At 47.5% G+C, this 19119-nt stretch overlaps 1 protein-coding gene across 2 annotated transcripts in view; it reads right to left on the bottom strand.

Annotated features, from left to right (window-relative positions):
* The window catches only part of TMEM248 (transmembrane protein 248), a 46188-nt gene extending 40983 nt beyond the window's left edge, over window positions 1–5205 (bottom strand). The window contains exon 1 of one of the 2 annotated variants that reach the window (XM_017338226.3): window positions 4938–5205. The gene's annotated coding sequence lies outside the window, so the exon portion shown is untranslated. Of the gene's footprint in view, window positions 1–285; window positions 1737–4937 lie in introns of those variants that run through there. The other variant, XM_070064759.1, reaches the window with a different exon arrangement.
* Between the last annotated feature and the right edge of the window lie 13914 nt (window positions 5206–19119).

The raw sequence follows: 19119 nt of genomic DNA, 5'->3' as shown, positions 1-19119 counted from the left end.
AATCCTGGCTGCTCCACTTCTGACCCAGCTCTCGCCTATGACCTGGGAAAGCAGTAGAAGACAGCCCAAGTCCTTGGGCCCCTGCACCCACATGGGAGACCCAGAAGAAGCTCTTGGCTTTGGAATCAGCACAGCTCCATCCTTTGCAGCCAACTGGGGAGTGAACCAGATGATGGAAGACCTCTCTCTCTCTCTCTCTCTCTCTCTCTCTGCCTCTCCTTCTGTGTATAACTCTTTAAAATAAATAAATAGATGGTTTTTGGAAACTTAAAATGTTTGACTTACTTCATCTCATTGCAAAGGGACTCTTGTCACAGCGCTCTTTCATCAGCATGCAGAGCAAAGGCTAGCAGAATCTTCTGTAAATGGATGCTTGCTTCTGACTCTGCTACAATTCACAGTGCAGAAGACTCTTATATAGCTCAGAAAATTATTAAAAGAGAAATTACAACTGAAATCATAAAATTTTGGTTGCTAAATATGCAACTTAGACAACACCAGTATTCCCATAAAGGAACAATACATCTGATACAGTTACATGTCTGTAAACAGATTTTTCTAAAATTCAGACTTCAGCCATATTTGTACTCACATTGTTCCATTTTTTAAAAAAGATTTATTTATTTATTTGAAAGAGTTACAGAGAGAGAGAGAGAGAGAGGAGATAGATTTCCCATCCGCTGGTTCACTCCCCAAATGGTCGCAACAGCCAGGGCTGAGCCAATACAAAGCCAGGAGCCAGGAGCTTCCTCCAGGCCTCCCAGCTGGGTGCAGAGGCCCAAGTACTTGGGCCATCCTCCACTGCTTTCCCAGGGCCATTAGCAGGGAGCTGGATCGGAAGTGAAGCAGCCGAGACTTGAACCGGTACCCATATGGATGTCAGCACTACTTACCCCAGCACTGCTTTACCCCACTATGACACAGTGCCAGCCCCTGCATTGTTCCATTTTTGACATCATAACAAAAAACTGGTAACTTCCAACATGCCCCTCTTTTTAAAAAAATAAATTCACAAGGCAGGAAAATGGGCATTTGGCACAGCAGTTAAGACACAGCTTGGGACACACACATCTCCTATGGGGTGCCTCAGTTGGAGTCCTGGCTCCACTTTCAATTCCAGCTTCCTGCTAATGCACATCCTGGGAGGCAGCAAATGATGACTCAAGTGCTAAGTCCCTATCACCAAGGTGAAAGACCCAGATACAGTTCTTAGCTCCTGGCTTCGACCTGGCCCAGCCCTGGCCATTGCAGAAATTTAGACAATGAACAAGCAGATGGAAAATTTTTCTCTCTCTTTCAAATACAATGAAAGTAAATAAATAAAACTTTAAAAAATAAAAAAATAAAATAAATTTACATGGGGAAGGTATTTGGCCTAGCAGTTAAGATGCCAATGCCTGCGGCCAGCGCTGTGGTGTGGTGGGCTAAGCCTCCACCTGTGGCACCTGCATCCCATATGGGTGCCAGTTCAAGTCCCGGCTGCTCCTCTTCCAATCCAGCTCTCTGCCGAGGCCTGGGAAAGCAGAAGATGGTCCAAGTGCTTGGGCCCTTGCACTCGTGTGGGATACATGAAAGAAGCTCCTGCTTCTTGGTTTCAGATCAGCCCAGCTCTGGCCACTGTAGAGTTGCGACCATCTGGGGAGTGAACCAGCAGATGGAAAATTTTTCTCTTTCTCCCTCTGTTGACTCAACCTCTCAAATAAATAAATACATAAGTGTTAAAAAAAAAAAAAAAAAAAGAGGGCTCCTTTAAGAAAAAAAAAAAAAAGACGACGCCAATGCCTAAGTTCAATACCTGCTCCCAGCTTCCTGTTAAAGCAGAATTTGAGAGGCAGAAATGATGGTTCAGGTAGCTGGGTCCAAGCCACTCACATGGGAGACTGGATTGAGTTTCCCAACCTGCAGGGTTCAGCAAGGCCCAGCTCCCAGCCATTGCAAGCATTTGGAGAGTTTGTGCTCTCTCTCCCTGCCTTTCAAATAAATAAAAGAAAAACAAAAAATAAATTCACAATTGCCCAAGACTGAAAATCATTTCTTTGTTCTTTAGTTTTTGACAAATTGTTGGCCATTTTTAAAAGCACAATTTATTTAAAGTACTCCCACATTAAAATTAAAGGATGCGGGATTCAGCTAACAGATATTTAAGAAAAAAGTCATGAAATGTCAGGGTTAAATGAAAGCTAAAGAGTGAATATTAAGTGTTATCACTTCCAAATTCAGTATAAAGACCGGGAAATATTTTGAAAGTAGCACCACAGTCCAATGGAAAAGAGAAGTGCTTCAAAAACTATGTTGTGAAGTGCCCACTATTAAACTTTGGTATGTAATCTATATGCAGAAACAGCACTACAGACCTCTTATCAGATTTGCTTTGTACCCAGGAAAAATAACTTAAAAGATTCCCGTGTTTGGGGCTGGCACTGTGCAGTAAGCTAAGCTGCTGCCTATGACACCAGGATCCTGTATCAGAGCACCAGTTCAAGTCTGGGCTGCTCTGCTTCCTATTCTGTTCGCTGCTAATGGGCCTGGGAAACCGGCAGAGGCTGGCCCAAACACTTGGGCCTCTGCCATCCATGTAGGAGACCAGAGTGGAGTTCCTGCCTCATGTCTTTAGCTGTACCAGCCTGGGCCATTGTCGCCATGCAGGGAGTGAGCCAAAGGATGGGCGATCTCTCTCTCCCTCCCTCCCTCCCTCCCTCTCTCTCTCTAGATATATATAAAAATCTTAAAGATGCCTGTGCTTATCAAAATATCTGTAAATAGAAAATCAATTTGCTAAGAACTCTTCCTTCCATTTCCCTTTTCAATTTAATTGGAATCTCAGAGTTTAAAAAAAAAAAGTTTTTTTTTTTAAGCCCTCTTACGCGGTCATGGAATTATCGTCACATCAGTGCTAACAAAAGCATTCCACAGATCTGCCATCCCTATTTATATTATACTTGTGTCCCTGGTCAGGGCTCTTTCAGATGCTTGTCTGTAAAGAGGAGGAGATAGAGCAATGGGTAGAAGGAGGAGAAGAGTCGAAAGAAGCATTAAAACAGGCTTCGGCATTTTTAAAGAAAGGTTAAGACCGCCGCCAGGGAAGTGCCAAAATTAGTCGTTTTCCAGAGCGATTATACAGCACCCTGATTGAATGGCTTCACAGGTTCTTCCACAATCTGGGTAAGAGAAACAGCCAGCCTGTCTGTGAAGTGCATGAGCTGCCATTTAAAACACTCAGGAGACAAGTAAAGGGCTTGCCACTTAGCACTTGACCATAACCACAGCTGCTGAGACCATATTGGAGTCATGCTCCTGCAAATGAAACACAGGCACGGACACCAAATTTAATTTCCTGGCTGTTAATCCCAGACAGGAATGACAATCAGCATCCTCCCCACTGTCCTTCAAGTAAGTTAAGCACTGCTTCATTCCACCAGCTGCTTAACAGAACAAGGACAAACTCGTCAAACAAAACCAATTCTTTAGCCAGAAGTCTAACAGAAGCCAGACCGGGTGACATTTGTTTCTTTGTCCTCCTTAGAAAACCATGTAATCCTCACCCAGCTGCTTCTGCCAACACTGCTAGACACCAATTACCCAGCTACCCAGTCGGGGTGCTCTTTTACCAACTGGCCCCAGTTCTTCCCCTGCAGCTAATTCTCAGTGTCCCCCATCCTCCTGGTCCACCTCAAAGGTTACTTCCTTTACAAAACTTTTCTGACCCTAACCACAACAAAATCCGTAACAGCTGGTCCGTCCCTATGGCAACTGAGTCCTGCCACATTTTATAGCCTATTACTTTCTCTAAATTCCTCACCAGCAGACATTATATTTGCACTTAGCTCTCACAGCCCCCCAACCCCGCAGCAGCTGCAATTAAGAGCCCCCCCACCCCCAGGTCTCAGCATTTGGCGATCTCAGTACCCAGACGCAGGTGATGGACCGAATACCAGTTCACCTCAATCACGCCACAGAAATTCTTCCAGGCCCTTGCCTACACGGTCGACGTGGCACCTCCACGAAGTATACCTAAGGTGCACGACAGATCCATTTCCCTCCAGAACCCTCAAATGAACAAGTTCGGAAGGCGTTCTTAACCAGTTAAAGCACTGACAGGTCACATCAGTGCTAACCGCTCAGACCTTAAACTGACCACGAGGGTGCTACGGGGCCAACACCAATGTAACCAATCCTCAGCACGTGTGGGATTCTTCCCACGACCTCCCAGGGGTGGCGCACCTTGGAGACAGGTAAGCGGCAGGTCAGGGGAAGACACCATCATTCCAAAGCAGAGCACTGTTCATCGCCCAGGGCGGGCTGCGCTCTGCCAGCCGACAACTCAGATACCAGATTCTCCAACAAAGGCGCCCTCACCAGCTGTTCAGCGCTTACGCCGTTCAGGAAATTCAACACGGCACAAGAGGCCTAGTTTAACTCTCCACGGTGCCCATCAAGGGAACTGAACCATGGGCACGGAGACTACCTTGAACTCACTCCTCGTTTCACTTAGACATGAAGACAGGCAAGAATCCATCCGATGTGGACCTCACAGGCCCGCCACACACACAGAGTATCTCTATTCCATTCCAGTGTTCTGCACACAACGTGTCTCCCTCCCAGCTTCTGTCTCAGATGTCTAATTAGCTAGAGGAGATAGAAACGCAAACACTACCCAAAGTCAAACACGGCAAACGACCAATACGCTCGGCGTGCCAGATCCGGATACCCAGGCCTCAGTTCCACCCGTGCTCAGTCCCGCCGGTTCCACAGCGGGTAGGGAACCCTCGCTCCGGGAATGCAGACGAACAAACCCCAGCGGCGGGTGACCAGGCCGAGGCCCGCTAATGCGGGGCGACCCCTTCCCAGGCCGGGGGCTGCAGCCCTGAGGGGCAAGGAGGGAACTCGGCACGCGCGCAGTCCCGACAGAACCCCGACCCCCGCCCGCCCCGGCTCACCCCGCCCCGGCGGGCAGCGGCGCGCCCCGGGCCCAGCCGCGCCAGCTGCTCTGCAGACGCCCCGCGACCGCGCCGACTTCACTCGCGGCGGCGCGCGGCGGGCCCGGGGCTGCTCGGCAGCATCCTCCCCGGCGCGCCGGGGGCAGCGTCCGGCTCCGCTGGGCCGACGCGAGGACCAGAGGCCAGCCCGGCTCCCGCCGCCGCCAACACAAGATCCGCTTGGACTCCGGTAGCCGCGGTTTCCGGGTCGGGGGGCGGGGAGGGGAGAAGCCACCGCCAACGCTGCCGTGACCTCTGACACCTGGCGTTTGACGGCGGCGCGGCCGGGACAAAATTCTTCAGAAGCGAACGGCGAAGACCCCGCCTCCCCGCCAGGTCACGTGTGTGCGGACTGCGTGGGCTGCTGGATGTACGTTTGTAGCTCTGGGTGTGAGTTCGGTGAGTGCGTCCCTACCCCGTTCCCCTCTGTGGATCCGTACGTATCATCTACCTTGTCTGCAGAAGTGTGTGCGGTGCGTGTATGTGTATCTGTATGTTGTTCTGTGTGGTGTGTGTTCCTGAGTATATATGTTCATGGTGTGCTTGTGCGTGCGCACTCCATGTATGCAGTGTGTCTGCACTCGACGTAGAAAGTTGTGCGTGTTCATATGTGTGCTTTGTCTCTGTGTAGATAATATAATTTTGTACAACCGCTTTATACCTTAATTTGGCGTTATTCAGAACACTTATTAAAGTTAGCTTCTCTTGACACTATAATATCCTGGAGAAACGCTTGCAAGTTTGCCCCCAGGACACATAATGTTATAGCGGTACTATTTGTGGTCGCTAAAAATTGAGTAAAAAAGAAAAAAAAAAAAAACAGGCGTGTATACAGTCAGCTGTGAAAATGGTCTTTAGTATATTCGTGTATCACCAGATACAAGACAGCAGTGGAATTACTGAATACAGTTCAAATGATTATGGGTCTCAATCTCAAGATGTAACATTGGGAGGGAGCAAATCACAAAATGATACATCACAGCATGATTCCATTCTATAGAATTCCAACACACAGGAATCTAACCAGCATATTGTTTAGAGATGCATCAGCCGTAATAAGAAGATGCACAGACTTGGCCTAGTGGTTAAGACTGGGGCGAACATGCCCACATTCTGCAATGGAGTGCCTGGGTTCCCTACCCATTGGCTCCCAACTTCAGTTTCTGCAGATAAAGATCTTGGGAGGCAGAGGGAAGTGATGGCTCAACTAATTGGGTTCCTGGCACCCTCACACTCCCCCCCCCCCCCAGGAGACCTGGATTCAATTTCCATCTCCTGGCTTCAGTCTAGCAAGGAGCTAGGCTGCCTTTCTCTCTCTCTCTCTCTCTCTCTCTCTCTCTCTCTCTCTCTCCCCCCCCCCCCTCTTTCTCTCCCTCTCTCCCTCTCTCCTATCAAAAATGTAAATAAAGATGCACAAGGTTTGTTTTTAGGGGATGGGGTGGGGAGGCAGACACAAGTACTTCAAAGACAATGGAAAAAGTGGTCTTTTTCTTAGGAGTTCACAGTTATTTACTGAATTGTTATAAATACTGTATATTTACTCAAAACAAAAAATACATACCTATTCACCAGTGAACTATGAAGTTGTTAGGTGTGCAGAAAATGGCCTATCACATACAAGTTGGAGGCAGTACTAAGTTGCTGAACTATCTTAAAATAGTTCACATCTAGGAGATACTGCTACGATGTGACTTATTCAGTCATGAAGGAGTCCTTCACAAGATTGACAGTAGGCCCCAAACATATCTTTTTTTTTTTTAAGATTTATTTATTTATTTGAAAGCTAGAGTTACACAGAGGCAGAGGCAGAAAGAGAGGTCTTCCATCCTCTGGCTCACTCCCTAAATGGCCACAATGGAGCTGTCCTGATCCGAAGCCAGGAGCCAGAAGTCAGGAGCTTCCTCCAGGTCCCCGACAAGGGTGCAGGGGCCCAAGAACTTGGGCCATCTTCTACTGCTTTCCCAGGCCATAGCAGAGAGCTGGATCAGAAGTAGAGCAGCTGGGATTTGAATTGGCACCCATATGGGATGCCAGCACTGCAGGTGTTGGCTTTATCCACTACGACACAGCGCCAGCCCCCTTCTGTCTTTCGGCAAGGATATCTATCAGTCGCTTTCAGACAGCCTTCAGAAGACTCTGCTTAGCTTCCAGTAGAAAGTAATCCACCCGATGAAACTTCTATCTCCAAAATCACACCTTCAAGCTTAAAGCTGCTGACGGCCTTCAACTCAACACAGAGAGTTTGGCAAGAATGTCCATCCAACCCTTGAACAAGTGCAGTGGCCAAGTGGTCATTTAGATGCCTATTTACAGTTTGGTGAATATGAAGTAAACGTGGTTTGTAAAAGTGGAAGAGTGTTGTATGAGGAGTGTTGTGTGAGTGTTGTGTGTATTTTGGCCCATTTTGATGACTGTAGCAAACACATGGGCAAGCTAACCTTATAAATTAAAAGTCTAGTCAACTCACAGTTCTGGAGGTGCAAGGACATGACTCTGGCATCAGCCTGGCTCTGGTGGAGGACCTCATGGCAGATGGGAAGAACTTGTGCAAGAGGGTAAGATCTCATCACCAGACAGGAAGCCAGAGAGCAATCCAAGCTCAGGCTCACTCTGATAACCACTGGCCCTTGAGAGAGCATAGGGGTCCCACGAGAGCTACATTAATCCCTGCTGAGGGCAACTCCTGGTAGGCTGCACCTCTTCAACATTCAACACCATTTCCTAGCACCACATTGAGGACCATGCCTGATCATATGAATGCCCTGGTAGACATGTTCAAGCCATATCAAAACCATAACACTGTCAGAAGTTAATAAAAATAAGTTTTGTCAGGGCCATTGTTGGCACACAGCAGGTTAAGCTGCTGCCTGAGATGCACGCATCTCTATAGAAGCACACCTTTTTTAAAAAAGATTTGTTTATTTATTTGAAAGTCAGAGTTACACAGAGAGAGGAGAGGTAGAGAGAGAGAGGTCTTCCATTCGCTAGTTCATTCCCCGATTGGCCGCAATAGCCAGGGCTGCACTGATCCGAAGCCAGGAGCCAGGAGCTTCTTCCAGGTCTCCCACGTTGGTGCAGGGGCCCAAGGACTTGGGCCATCTTCTACTGCTTTCCCAGGCCATAGCAGAAGGTGGATCGGAAGTGGAGCAGCTGGGCCTTGAACCGGTGCCCATATGGGATGCCGGCACTGCAGGCGGTGGCCCCATCCACTACGCCACAACAGGAGGCACACTTCTATTCCAGCTCCCTGGTAATGTGTCTAGGAAAGCAGCAGATGGTAGCCCAAGTGTTTGGGCTCCTGCTACCCATCTGGGAGACTTGGATGGAATTTCAAGCTCTTGGCTTCAACCTGGTCCAGCTTCAGCCATTGCAGCCATCTGGGGACTGAACCAGTGGATAGAAGATTTCTCTCTCTCCCTCTCTCTCTCCTTCTCCTCCCCCTCCTCGGAGAGCAGGAGGCTTTGGCTGGAGGTGGGACTTGGGGTCCAGTCCTAGCTCTGCTGCTCCCTCTGTATGTTGCAAAGCACCCTATACCTCACATCCTTCAATCTTTACCATAAGTTCAGTGGGACCAGCTAACTGGACTCAGTGAAAAATCCTCCAGATACCATAAAGAGAAACCGCTGTGCTTTGGTTTGGGCGCAGTTGGTGCCAGCCTCTCAGTACTATTTATGAATAATAATGAGAATGATGGGTTACACCTGGCTTCAGGGAGACCCCTGGAGGGTTTTCTGGTTGAGACTATATATGTAGCAGGAATGTGTCTGTGACCAGCATGATAGAAAAACCCCCAACAGAGAATCCATTTGGAACTCTCTGTTCCAAGGTGCTCCCTGTGCATCCTGGTGATTCCTGATCCAAAAGAGGACTGGGCTTTGTCTTGTCTCTTATAGAAGGAGGTTGAAAGGCATTTGCACTTGACCTCTCTGGAACTCTCACCATGAAACAGCCTGTGGCTCTGATTTACTCATATGTTTGTACTTTAATGTTGAAGCTATGTTGTTGTTGTTTGTACTATAATAAACTAGATTTATTTACATTGGCATATTGAGGTCCTGTGAGTCTTTTTTAGTTACGGAACCCCATAAAATCCTATTTAACAGCCACCAGTAGTGAGTTGGTGTTACAAGTAGGATTTAGTGTAAGACTTGTGACTCATTCTTCACTGAAAAGTGGCTAAGGCATTATAAGGATACTTCAAAAGGTTTGTAGAAAGTGGAATTGGGGGGCAGAGGAAGGGTGGTGCTGTGGCACAGTGGGTTGCAGTGCCAGCATCCTAACTGGATGCAAGTTCAAGTCCCAACTGTTCCACTTCTGAACCAGCTGCCTACTAGTGAGCCTGGGAGAGCAGCAGAGGATGGCCCAAGTGCTTGGGCTCCTGCACCCATGTTGGAGACCTAGAGGAAGCTCCTGGCTTTCCATCAACCCAGTTCCAGCCATTGAGGCCATTTGGGGAATGAACCAATGGATAGAAGACTCTCTCTCTCTCTCTCTTCCTCCCTCCCTCTCCCTGTAACTCTGCCTTTCAAGTAAATAAAACATTTTTTTAAAAAAAAGGAAGTGGAATTAAAAGATAATTTCATTCTGGTATAAAAAGTTTTGAAATACAGGCCTAGTTTTTTCATAATGTGAATTTTCCATGAACTTCTTGCAAATCTCTTATATTTAGAAGGAAAAAGGAATGATTCTAATAAAAGGCATCGAAATTAACAAGCTACCGTTGGTTTGAAATAGGTTAGACTGACATCAGATACTAGTAATTAAACTTTCCGGCAAAATCTGGAAGCAAATGAGTCTGAGCCTCAAGAACTAGAAAAATGGATCTGAAAGGAACAGCAAAGCAATCTCAGGCCCACTAAAATTTCAGCTCCATGGTTGCTGCTTTCAGCACTAGCAAAGTGAACATGAAACCAGAATTTGAGGTGCCATAGGATATCACCGTGTGCTTATTAATAAATTCCCAGTATTAATAAGCCCGGGTGGGTTCTTGCCTAATATTCAGATAATTCTGAATACCACTATAAATGACCAAGGCAGCATTGTACATTTTTAAGCTTTTATTCAGTGCAAAAGATGCATAGGAGAGTGAAGGCCCTATCTATAGGAGAGAGGTAAATCTAGGTTCATACTGAGTACCAGGAACCAGCTACGTGGAGGACCGTCTAGCCCAGGACGCATGGGGCTGGTGGCCCAAAGGCCAAGCACCCTGGAGGCACAGGGCCACCCATTTCAAGCCCTGTACTGGCAAAAGGCCAAAGAAAGGAAGGGGCGGGCACACTGTGTTCCAGGCTTTTAATCCACTTCCAAAGGGGCATGGTTAATTAACCTGATTGGCCAGAGAATGTTCAGGTGTGGCCAGGTTGGGGAATGAGGTCACACAGGGGCGTGGTGAAGGTGTGGTCTTCCAGCTCACAAACCTACTTCAATTTTTTTTTTTTTTTTTTTTTTTTTACAGGCAGAGTGGACAGTGAGAGAGAGACAGAGAGAAAGGTCTTCCTTTTGCTGTTGGTTCACCCTCCAATGGCCGCCGAGGCCGGCGCACCGCGCTGATCCAATGGCAGGAGTCAGGTGCTTATCCTGGTCTCCCATGGGGTGCAGGGCCCAAGCACTTGGGCCATCCTCCACTGCCTTCTCAGGCCACAGCAGAGAGCTGGCCTGGAAGAGGGGCAACCGGGACAGAATCCGATGCCCCGACCGGGACTAGAACCCAGTGTGCCGGCGCCGCAAGGTGGAAGATTAGCCTAGTGAGCCACAGCACCGGTCACAAACCTACTTCAATTTTAACCTGTGTGCCTGCCTACATCAAACTGACATTCAGAAGCTCCTTTGGTGGAGCTATGCCTTATCTGGCTTTTGTTATAATTTTCAATGAGTCAGCAACAAAGAGGATTTTTTTTTTAAAGATTTATTTACTTATTTGAAAGAGTTACAGAGAGAGAAGGAGAGGCAGAGAGAGAGAGGGCTTCCATCTGCTGGTTCACTCCCCAACTGGCCACAACGACTGTAGCTGCGCTGATCCAAAGCCAGGAGCCAGGAGCTCCTTCCAAGTCTCCCACGCAGGTGCAGGGGCCCAAGGACTTGGGCCATCTTCCACTGCTTTCCCAGGCCATAGCAGAGAGCTGGATCAGAAGTGGAGCAGCGGGGACTCGAACCAGTGCCCATATGGGATGCCGGCACCGCAGGCAGCGGCTTTACCCGCTATGCCACAGCACTGGCCCCTAAAGAGGATTATTTAAGTGGGACAAGATGAAACTAGAGGGCAAAAGAGCCTGGAAGTAAAAGGTCCTTCAGTGAAGGAGCTGAGTGATTCCATAGATGATTACAGGCATCACCCTGATCAACTTCTGTTAAAAATGGGTCCTGAGAATTTGAGAGCAAGGAACTTTGCCCTTGACCACTGCTGGGAAAAGGGAGACTATCTGTGCCATCCTGTGTCCTCTCTTGGCTGCTACCTCTGTGGGAACGATTCACCCCTGGATTACTAGAGTGGACTAGCAGAAGCATCCATGGCTTACACCCAGAGAAAGACAACTTCCCTGCCTCTCTCTTGCCATATAAATGATCAACTGAAATCAGAAACACTGCGTGCACAGACTACATATTGAACTGTCTGCAAAATGATGGAACCAAGCTCCCCAGTGGGATGTCTCTCACCCATGCTGTGACTGATACCAGAAATTTAAAGGAGTGTCGCTGGCATTGTCCCCATGTGTGACGTTGCTATGGAGACCTTGGAAGAATGTCAGAGAGGCATCCTCAACTCTTTTATCCTAGCTACCAGGTATGGGGTTTCAGAATACTTTTTTTTTTTTTTAAGTTACATGGTGCAGCCTAACAGTTCCTAAAAAAGTTAAACAGTCACCATTTCATCCAGCACTTGTACTGCTAGAGACCTAAGAGAAAAGGACACATATGTCCAAACAAAAACGTGTACACAAATGCCCACAAAAGCATTGTAATAGGCTAAAAGTAGAAACCCAAATGCTCACTAATTTATGAATAGATAAGCAAAATGTGGTAAATCCAGGGCCAGTACTGTGGCACAGCAGGTAAAGCCACTGTCTGTGGTGTTGGCATCCCATATGGGTGTGGGTTCAAGTCCCAGCTGCTCCATTTCCAATCCAGCTCCCTGCCAATAGCCTGGGAAAGCACCGGAAGATGACCCAAGTGCTTGAGCCCCTGCACCCACGTTGGAAACCCAGAAGAAGTTCCTGGCTCCTGACTGCAGCCTTTGTGGCCATTTGGGGAGTGGTGAACCAGCAAATGGAAGATACCTCTCTCTGCCTCTCCCTCCCTCTGTCTAACTCTGCCTTTATGCCTTCCAAATAAATAAATAAATAAATAAATCTTTTTTTCTTAAAAAATATGGTGAATCCTTAAATGGACTATTTTTCAGTTATAAAGGGGGTGGAGGGGCCGGCGCTGTGGCGCAGGAGGTTAATCCTCCGCCTGCAGCACCGGCATCCCATATGGGCACCAGTTCTAGTCCCAGTTGCTTCTCTTCCAATCCAGCTCTCTGTTATGGCCTGGGAAAGCAGTAGAGGGTTACCCAGGTCCTTGGGCCCCTGCACCCCCATGGTAGACCTGCACCTGGCCCCTAGATTCGGATCAGTGCAGCTCTGGTCATTGTGGCCGTTTGGGGAGTGAACCAGTGGAGGGAAGACCTTTCTCTCTGTCTCTCCCTCTCACTGTCTGTGACTTTACCTCTCAAATAAATAAATAAAATCTTAAAAAGAAAAAAAAAAAAAACAAGGTGGGGGGGTAGGATGGAGAACTGATATGTGCTACACCATGGATGAGTGTTGAAAATTCTACATGAAGAAGATGGCCCAAGTCCTTGGGCCCCTGCCCCCACATGGGAGACCCAGAAGAAGCTCCTGGCTCCTGGCTTCTGATTGACACAGCTCTGGCCATTGTGGCCAACTGGGGAGTGAGCCAGCGGATAGAAGACATCTCTCTCTCTCTCTCTCTCTCTCTCTCTCTCTCTCTCTCTGCCTCTTCTTCTCTCTCTGTGTAACTCTTTCAAATAAATAGATCTTTTTAAAAAAGAAAATGCTATGTGATAGAAGATTGTGTGACAGCATTTCTGTGAAAGGTCCAGAATGCACAAATCCATACAGACAGGAAGTGATTTAGTGGTCGCCTATACTAGGAGGCAATTGGAAGGCGATAACTTAAGGGGAGCAGAGTTTTTTTGGGAGTTGATGAAAATGTTCCAAAACTGCTTGTAATGAGTATTGTACAATTCTGTGAATGTACTAAAATTGAGTGATTTGTATGGCATGTGAATTATGTCTGAACAAACTTTTTTAAGAGAGATTTTGCATCTGCTGGTTCACTCCCCAAATGACCACAACGTCTGGAGCAGGGACAGACTGAAGCCAGAAGCCAAGAGCATCCTCTGGGTCTCCCATGTGGGTACAGGGGTCCAAATACATGGGCCATCCCCTTGCTTTCCCAGGCACATCAGCAGGGAGCTAGTTTGGAAGTGGAGCAGCCAGGACTTGAATCAGCGCCCACATGGGAGGCTGGCACCACATTCGGCAGCCGAATCTGCCATGCCACAGAGCAGGACCCATAAATCGTTTTTTTTTTTTTTATTAAAGTTTAGAGCTCTATAAGAGAAAGAAAATGAAAATAAGACAGAAGGTAAAAATTCAGATTTTGACCACATGGAAATCTGTACATGGTTCATTTGAAAATGACATGAAAAAGGAAGAAATTGACAGAGGGCTGGAAGACTTAAAGAGAAATCCAGGGCTCCCACAACTCAATCTCCTCGAACTCCATGGAATGTGAAATCCCAAAGCTTAGGAGAAATTTCGGAAAGAAGGTTCTAGTGAGCCCCTCCACATCAGATGCCAAAATACCCACTTTAAATATTAAGGTGGGTGGGACCAGCTCTGTGGTAAAGCCGCCACCTGCAGTGCCGGTATCCCATACGGGCACTGGTTTGAGTCCTGGCTGCTCCACCTTCGATCCAGCTCTCTGCTATGGCCTGGGAGAGGAGTGGAAGATGATCCAAGTGCTTGGGCTCCTGCACCCACGTGGGAGACCCAGAAGAAGCTCCCGGCTCCTGACTTCAGATCAGCTCAGCTCCGGCCATTGCAGCCAATTGGGAAGTGAACCAGGGGATAGAATCTCTCTCTCTCTATCTCTCTCTCTGCCCCTCCTTCTCTCTCTGTGAAACTCTGACTTTCAAATAAATACATAAATCTTTATATACATATAATCAAGGAAGAGAACTCTTAAGTTTGTTGGGGACAGCAACACAGTGTGGAGTACATCCTGCTAATTAGCTCCTGAGGGCAACAGAATTAATTCAGGAGGATACTGAAATGCTACTGGGAAAGGGACCCTAATTAAAGTCTGGTTAAGAGTTTTAAAATGTGATTTTCAACAACATATGTATCCTGTGATGGTGTCTCCCTTACCTGAAGGCATAAGGAGCTGGATTTGATGTCTCAGTGGAAATTCCTCCCCCAGCTAAGGTGAAAGGAAACAAGGGGAGCCATGCATACATTGGCCCAATTGGATGTGCAAAATGGGAGACTGTAGATACCCAAGCTAATTCCAATAGCAAATTTGGGACAGTATCAGATACTTGGAGAACAAGAATAAAAGGATGGCCTTTTTAAGGAAACACTAGACATACATGTATTAGTACTCATCATGGGGTACTCACAGTAGGTTACCCCATTACGGTCAACAGAGAAGGATGATAGATCATGGGGACTCACAGTAGACTATAGGGCCCCCAAAAAACAGCACCTCCAGTAGCCACGGAAATCCTGAATATGGTATGAACCATATTGCAAACTAAAGTGACTCTTGTTCTGCAACTGATCTGGCTAATCAATTTTTCTTGATATCAGTTGCTAAGGAGAGCCAATCATAGTTTGCATCTATATAGAATAGTCTAAAATAAATGAACTGTATCTCTTTTTTTAAAAAAAAAAAAAAAGATGTATTTATTTGAAAGAGAAAGAGGAACAGACACACAAAAAGAGATCATCGTCTGCTGGTTCATTCCCAAATGGTTGTGACAGTTGGGGCTGGGCTAGGCCAAAGCCAGGAGCCAGGAATTCCATCCGGGTCTCCCATGTGGGTGGCAGGGGTCTGTGTACTCGGGTCATCTTCTGCTGCCTTCCCCAGTACATAAGCAGGGAGCTGGAATGGAAGCAGAGACAAATGACTGCCCCTCATTTTCATTTTTTTTAAGATTTATTTATTTATTTGAAAGTCAGAGTTACACAGAGAGAGAAGGAGAGGAAGAGAGAGAAAGAGAAAGGTCTTCCATCCGCTGGTTCACTCCCCAATTGGCCACAACCACCGGAGTTGCGCCGATCCGAAGCCAGGAGCCAAGAGCCCCTTCCGAATCTCCCACATAGGTGCAGGGGCCCAAGGACTTGGGCCATCTTCTACTTTCCCAGGCCAGAGCAGAGAGCTGGATCGGAAGTGGAACAGCAGGGACTCAAGCCGGCGCACACATGGGATGCCGGCACTGCTTTACCCACTGTGCCACAGTGCCAGCCCTCTCATTTCCATTTTACAATGGAACTCCTTGGGGCTTTTCTCTCCTTAGCCGGGTGTCTTTCTGACATGACCCATGACACAATGGATAGTTCAAGTCTTTATATAATTGTGGGTCTATGTCCAGTAACAAGTCAGTAACCTTTTCAAAAATAACATAACTAAGAGAAGCAGTCCAGCAACTTACTAGTGCAAGAGCTGGAAGGCTGCCCCCAAGCAGTGGCTATAGGCTTCTGCTAGCAGTGGCCAACACTTGAATGCACATTCAGTGCTAGAATCACCTGTTCCTGATGGAACAGCTTGGGCTACAGCCTTCTGAGAGCCTGAAAGGGTGTATTATTGTTTGGACTAAGAGGGGTCTTCCCCCTACCCACCCCCACCCCTCCCCAGATGATTTTCTTTACGGAAGCCAGTAAAATTCCACAGGGAGGGATATGATTTCTTCAAAAGCCAAACAGGCCTGCAAGGTGTTGAGCCTCTTGTTTAGTATGAGGGCTGGGGCAATACAATTTAGTCCTGCATGTGGTGTGTTGTACTTCATTCCAATGCATATAATTCTCCCAAAATTACGGTCTGAATGGATCCTTGGTTGTTGCAGTAAATGCACCATACCTGCTCAATGATATGACTTTTGACCTTAATCAGGATGCTTTTAGCTTAACCTCCAGTTACACAGATAATCATAATATCATCAATAGAGCGTATTATAACATCCAGTTGTATTAGCTCTAGGGCACACCTTACCAGATGGTGACAATGCATAAGAGAGTTCAAATAACTTTCGAGAGATACAGTACAGGAATGGAGACATGGTGCAGGGGGTGCAGTGGGATATGGGATCCACCTAGGCCACCAAATGAATTCCACATCTGAGCACAGCTCAAATCCCGGCTGTTCCACTTCCATTCCAGCTCCTTGCTTATTTCCCTGAGAAAGGCAGCAAAAGATGGCCCATGTCCTTGGGCCCCTACAACCCACCTGGGAGACCTGGATGGAATTCCTGGCTCCTGGCTTAGGCCTGGCCTAGCCCCAGCCATGGCGGGACATCTGGGGAGAGAACCAACAGATGGAAAGATTCTCTCTCTCTCTCTCTTTCTCTCTCTCTCTCTCTCTCAAACACACACACACACTTCTCTCTCTCTCTCTCTCTCTCTCTCTCTCTCTGCCTTTCGAATAAATAAATATTTTTTTAAAAAATAAAGTGGTATATACAGAAGCATGCTACCAGGGGTATTGCTCATATTCAGGAAAAAGAAGCCTATTACAGAGCTGCCTTGGGACTTGGCTATGACTGTTGCTGTATGGATCCTGTCTTAGTCCATTTTCTGTACTATAACTCAGCCCCTGAGACTGGTTAATTCATAAAGAAAACAAGTCTGTTTTAGCTCATGATTCTGGTGGCTGGGAGGTCCAAGGGTGCGGCACTGGCATCTGCCCAGCTTCTGGTGAGGGCCTCGTGGTGCTTCAGCTCACAGTGAGAAGTGGAGGTTTGAGTGGGCGCATGTGGAAAACACCAAGGGTGGACCTGTTCTGTAACAATCCTTCTAATAGTAACTAAACCAGTCCCATGAGAGCAAGCAGGAACCGCTCACCACCATTAATCCCTTTGTGAAGTTTCCACTCTCATGGCCCAAACACCTTCCACTCGGTCCCACTTCCCAACACCACCTCATGGAGCACCTCTCTCTCTCTGTGTAACTCTGACTTTCAAATAAATAAATAAATAATTTTTTTTGACAGGCAGAGTTAGTGAGAGAGACAGAGAGAAAGGAGGGGGAGAGCCAGAAAGGGAGTCAGGGCAAATAGAGGGTCATGTTCCTGAGGTGGCAGCATCCCTGAGGGAAGAAGAAAAGTAGAAGAAGGGAAAGTCGAGGGTTAGAGAGGAAGCTCCTGACCTCTCTCCTGCTGGGAAGAATTGGAATCTCGGAGGAGGACAAAGGCTTGGGTGTAGGGAACCTCGGACCATTTGTCATTTCTCTGTATAAAGTTATTAAGACCGTAGAGAATTTTGAGAGAAGTGCCAAATTCTGGACCATTTAGAGTCATTGATCAATTCATATTGAGGCCAAACTTTAATCCGGAAGAAAATTAATTGCTTTGGCTTTATCTCCCCCTCTAGTCCCAACTTAACACAAGTTTTTAAGAGCCACGCCAGAAGGGAGTCAGGGGAAATGTGAAAAATTTCAGAGCCCATGGGATGTGGGAAAAGTCAAGGAGACAGATAAAGTTCCTGAGCTGGAGGCCACACCTCCCCAACCCATGTAACCTTAGCAACCCACCTGTCAATCAAATACCCCTTCCCCAGGATGTACCTCACCTTTCCTGGGATCTGGGGACAGTACCATGTAACCACTCCCCTTTTCAAAGCTCATAAGAATCCTGCTAAAGGGCGGGGGGCTTTCTCTCCCCTACCCCTCGTGGACTCAAGGAACACAGGTTGTGGAAGTCCCTCTTTTTTTTTTTTTTTTAAAGATCTATTTATTTATTTGAAAGCCAGGAGTTTCTTCCGGGTCTCCTGTATGGGTGCAGGGTACCAAAGACTTGGGCCATCTCCTACTGTGGCTTTCCCAGGCCACAGCAGAGAGCTGGATCAGAAGTGGAGCAGCCGGGTCTTGAAGTGGAGATGCCGGCACTGCAGGTGGCGGCTTTACCTGCTACACTACAGCGCCGGCCCCGAAAGTCCCTCTTTATCCTTCCTGTCCCATTCTCCCTAAATAGAACCCTCATGTTCCTGTGTATCATTTTCACTCTGCAAATAAACCTTATCATGATGCAGGTCATGTTTGTGCCTGTACTTAGAATTCTTCTCTGGAATAGAAATTTAGACCCAACCTGGCCCTCAACACATGGATCTGGTAGAATGGGCCTGGAGGTTGGAGATTCACTCACTTAGGGCATCCCCCAGGGAGCTTCATGCACCAGGACTTGTCTCCCAGGGAAGAATAAGAGTGGCCCCAACTTTAAGACAAGTGTCTTTACCCAAAAGTGGGACAAGCCTCCCCTCCCTTATGTTAGACCACCTGGAGGTCTCCTCTTATTCCCAGATTAAAAACCCAAGTCTACCCTAGACCTCCCAGAGGTGGGAAACAACAGCTGGTCTGCCTCAGCACACTGTGAGGAGACAGTGGATTGGTCAGGGTGGACTTCTTACCAATCCGATGGGCTGAAAATCAGGTCTGGTGTTTCACATGCAGGAGAGACCTGACAGAAGGTCTCTGGCTGTAATGAGAGATGAGAAAGTACAAGCAGTGAGTGAGATGAGTGACCCAAGTAGTTTGCCACAGAAAAGAGAAGAAATCTCAGGAGCAGGGGCCAGGGTGGGGGTGGGGAGTGATGGCCACTGCTCTTATCCAGGGGATGAAGGAGCAGCCAGTTTCCAAGGGACCACAGTGGGTAAGAGGCTGGTCTCCCACACCCTTCCCCCTATAGGCCACCAAATGTAAGGAAAGGGGGCAGACAGAGAGGAGACAGGATACAAACTCACAGCCAAAACGAATATATTCAAGGGAAAATAAACTCACAGAGGTGGCTAACTGCCGCTGTGCACACAGAGTGAACATGTACAAACCTGACAGTGGGTGCAGTGGTTAATTCATGACTTGCAACACCC

This window comes from Oryctolagus cuniculus, chromosome 19 (assembly GCF_964237555.1).
Source record: "Oryctolagus cuniculus chromosome 19, mOryCun1.1, whole genome shotgun sequence".
NCBI lineage: Eukaryota > Metazoa > Chordata > Mammalia > Lagomorpha > Leporidae > Oryctolagus > Oryctolagus cuniculus.
Note: the sequence above shows the minus strand (reverse complement) of the source record. Positions and strands in the feature narration are given on the sequence as shown.